Genomic DNA, 4,686 nt, shown 5'->3' with positions numbered 1-4,686 from the left:
GTGTGTGTGTGTGTGTGTGTGTGTGTGTGTGTGTGTGTGTGTGTGTGAGTGGGCCAGCGCCTGGGCTAACTGGGACCAGTGGCTTCGTATCATAAACAGTCCCTTAATCCTAAGTGCTAGCACATGAGTAACATTGGAAGCCTCACATCACCTCTCCCAGCCTCTGTCTTCATCTGTAGAATGATGAACATATTAGTACCAACCTCACTAGGTTAGGGCGAGTATGAGATTAGATAATGCATGCCTACAAGGTGCCTAGCACAATCCTGGTACAAATCATTATCATATTATCCCCACAGTGACCCTTACCCCCTCTCCCCCTCCCTCAAGGCTCTACCCTTTGCCAGCCTCGGTCATGGGCAGGCTTCCAGGCATGAACTCACAAGGGAAGCACGTGAGTCCCAGCAAGATGGTAGACTCCTTTCCAGGTCCTCTTAAGCTTTGCCTCATGGCAGGTGCTCCTCTTTGATAATCCTTCCTCCCCACTGCATTTACAGGAAGATAGAGTCCTTCTGTAATTGACTTGTCTGATTGGACAGGCAAGCCACGAAGATGGAGAGGGAGGAAGCGCCTGAATGGAACACGAATGCCAGAAAATCAGCCCCTTCCTAACACGCTGCATTGAATTCAATTACTCTCTGTTTAGTTGCTTTTCCTAATCTACTGAAACATGTACAATTGCTATCAGAGGACTTATAATTATATATTCCCAGCCTGCCAGGTGGGATAGGTCCAAGCACTCGTTTTGTTTGGAGGCTGACACAATATGAATGCAGCTCCGATTTGTCTTGGGAGGAAGCCAGCACGATGCTAGTGCCTGTGGTTCAGCTACAGGGAATATTACTTTGGCAGGGGTCAGCCAGCCCCCCCCCCCCCCCGCCACTATATTTATCTTCCTCCTTCTCTTCTAGCTCAGCCTGCCAGATGCTTCACTTTCCCTCATAAAAGCCTAAAATATTTGTGTGCTTTAAAAACACGTTTTCAGAAATGCTACCAATTATTATTATTATTATCCAGTAACATTGCTTTATAGGTGTTTGTCAGCTTCTTTTGATTTCATATGGGGTTTTGGGGGGGACAGGTAATGAGGGTGTAGTGAGAAGAGGGTAGGAAATATACCTTTATGGAGGGAAGGAAAAGATTTTTTTGGTCTCTAACTTGTATTGCAGGTAGCAAAACCAATTTTTATGTTTTCAGTCCATGTAAAAGGCTGTTAAATGAGCAGAGTGTCAAAGCGTGGCCACGTGGAACTCAGGTTCTCATACTTCCTTACATTTATACAGCATAACTCAGTTTACAAGGCACAGTATTTCACTGGCCTCTTAGGTTAATCTTATATTGTAGGCATGGGTTATTTCTAACATGTATTCAACTGATATTCAGATAGATTAGGCAACTTGATTCATTAAATGAATATTTATTGAGAGCTTACTATATGCCAGGCAATGTTGTAAGCAGTGAGCAAAAGGCCCCACCCTCACACAGTTTACATTCTAATGCGGAACATACATGTAGATAAAATATATAATATGCCAGATAGTGATGAGAGGCATGGAGGAAATCCAGTGGGGAATCAGGCAGGGGGTTGTGTGTGGGTGTGTGTTTGGGGGTGGTGGTGTTGCAATTTTAAATTTGGTGGTGAGGTGGTGTTTTGTTAAATACCTGAAATGGTGAGGGAGGAAGCCATGTGAAAACCTAGAGGAAAGAACATTCTGGAAGTAGACAAGCAATTGCAAAACTTGGAGGAAGAAATCCTGCTACAGCAGAGCGGATAAATGAGACAGAGCCAGGGGATAAGGTTTGGAGAGGTTAGAAGGAACATTGTGTGAGGACTTACGGACCGTCACAAGATTTTGAGGAGGGGTGCATGATCTGATCTAGATTTTTAAAGGATTACTCAATGCATCGTGCTGAAATTAGAATGTAGGGGGGCAAGAGCAGAAATGAGCCAGCCAATTAGGGGGCCATTACGATAGTTCAGAGACGAGGTTGGCTCGGACCAGGGTGGTGGTGGAGGTGTCAGAAGTGGTCGGATCTGGAGCCGGTAGGGTTTGCCAATGGATTAGCTGTGGGGTATAAGAGAAAGACGGGAGTCCAAGGTGACACCACGGTTTGTGGGAGGATGGAGTTTCCACTGCCTGAAATGGAGAAGACTATGGGCAGGCTTGGCAGAGGGAAGATGAGGAATTAGATTTAGACCCGATAGGTTTGAACCTGTGATTAGACATCTCAATGGAGATATTGAGACATCAGTTAGATATATAAGTCTGGGGTCCAATGTAGAGGTTCTGGCTGGAGAAATAAATATATCAGTCTTCAGAGTGCAGATATTATTTAAAATCTTGAGATTAGATGGACTCACCAAGGGAGTATAGACAGAGTAGGGGTCTGAGGACTGAGCGCTTGCCAGCATTTGAGGGCTGGGGTGATGAAAGATCTAGCAAAGGAGAAGGAACAGCTAGTGAGGAAGCAGGAAAACCACAAGGACATGATCTTCTCGAAGCCAAGTGAAGAAAATGCTTCACAGAGAGGGAGTCATCAATTGTGTCAAAAGCTGTTGACAGGGCTTCCCTGGTGGTGCAGTGGTTGAGAGTCCGCCTGCCGATGCAGGGGACACGGGTTCATGCCCCGGTCTGGGAATATCCCACATGCCACGGAGCGGCTGGGCCCGTGAGCCATGGCCGCTGAGCCTGCGCGTCCGGAGCCTGTGTTCCGCAACGGGAGAGGCCACAACAGTGAGAGGCCCACGTACCAAAAAAAAAAAAAAGCTGTTGACAGTTCATGTGAAATGAGGCAGTAGGTCTCCCGAGTTATCCTCTCTCATAGCAGTCTCTCTTCTCCATTGGGGAAAAAAAAAAGGTAATGCCTGCCTGTTTCACTGGATAGTAACTCCTGTGAAAGCTGGCACATATTAAGAACTCATTGTGAAATGTATCTTTCTTTGGGTTTTTGTTTTGCCACAAAGCATCCATTCCTCCTTTCTTGCCTTCCTAATAGCGTCCCATATCTCTCTGGGTAATTCTCTCTGTCCTGTTGTGTGTAGCCTTGATAGGATGGCAAATTCAGGTGCTTTGGAGGTCAAATGGGCAGAAGCTGGCCAGGACCCCTACTTTGGAGGTCAAAATGGGCAGAAGCTGGCCAGGACCCCTACACCAGGCCCCATCCATCAGAGGCTCCTAAGTTTACCCAATGCAAGAGCAAGTGTTAAGTACCAGTATCTCTGTCCTAACCAGGCCCCTCCTGGTGGGAGACTGTTGCCATGGTTCCTGTTTCGTGGGCCTCGTGCTCCTCTGGGCCTGCTTCTCCAGCCTCTCTTTAGTGCCCTGAGCTCCCAGTACCCTCCCTTAAGTAAATCTCCAATTGTTTATGTTAACCAGAGCCAGTTCCTGTTCCTTTTAATAAAAAGTTGTAAGCACAAATAAATATTTGTTGAATAAATGAAAAAGCCTGGTTTTCATTTCACAAATGGAAAGTCTGAAGTTCAAAGAAGTTTAGCCTCTTGTTTAAGACCTCACAGCTTCCATCTGTCACCGATTCTTTGATGCACCCTTTTCACATTCTCAGATCTCTGCAATCGGGATGCATTTTACAGTTGATGGTGTCTTGTAGTTAATGGGCAGTATTTTTGTTTTTATTGGTATATAAAATAATGCTGTGTCTTACATCAGTTTTGAGTCAATGAAATACAGTACTAAGTTCTGGAGTTAGGATTCAAACATATCTCAAAAGTCTATACACCTTTGCTTCCTGAGAAGTTTACTATCTAGTTGGAAAAAAAAAAAAGTGGAAAAACAAAAATCTCCCTAAAGCTGGAGAGAGGATCTAACCAAGATTTCCGGGCTATATGAACTCTGAGGGGTTGGGCAGGGGAGCCTCTGGGTGGGCATCTAAATTGATCCTGAAAGGATAAGGAAGATCTTGGGAGTTTGGGATTAGCAGATGCAAACTATTATATATAGCATGGCTAAACAACAAGGTCCTACTGAATAGCACAGGGAACTATATTCAATATCCTGTAATAAACTATAATGGAAAAGAATATGAAAAAGCATATATATATGTATATATACATATATATATGAATCACTATATATATTCATATATATATATATGAATCACTTTGCTGTACACCAGAAACTAACACAACATTGTAAATCAACTATACTTCAATAAAAAATAAATTAAAAAAAAAGAAAGATCTTGGTCGATGGAAAGGTGGGAAGAGAGGAGAGATGAGAGGCTATATTCTAGATGCTGGCAACAAAGCAGACGTTTAAACGCATGTCTGAGGCGCGAGGCTGATGTTAGTGAGGATGGTTGCTCAGTGTCTCCTCCTCACTGCCTTCTCTTTCTCTAGAGTAAATGATTCTTCCAATTCTCCCTGCGTTTCCTATCACAATTCTTTTCTGCTGCAACCTTTTTCTGGCAGGCTCCTCCTTCCCACCTTCTGTCCTTTCCTCCCAGTCAGTTCCACTCGTATCTGGTAGACAGAATCCCCCTGGGAACCATGAACAGGGGAGAAGGTATCCTACGTGGAGGGGCAACAGTGCATGAGGGTATATAGATAGATAGATAGATAGATAGATATACACACACATACATATGTATGTATGCACATAGACAAAATGTCAGGTGGTATAGAGCAATGAAGAAAAAACATTAGAAGGGTTAGAGAACCAAGGATGT

Source organism: Monodon monoceros, unplaced genomic scaffold, assembly GCF_005190385.1.
Source record: "Monodon monoceros isolate NGI ecotype Baffin Bay Population unplaced genomic scaffold, NGI_Narwhal_1 Super_Scaffold_18, whole genome shotgun sequence".
Lineage (NCBI taxonomy): Eukaryota > Metazoa > Chordata > Mammalia > Artiodactyla > Monodontidae > Monodon > Monodon monoceros.
This window is presented reverse-complemented; position numbering follows the sequence as displayed.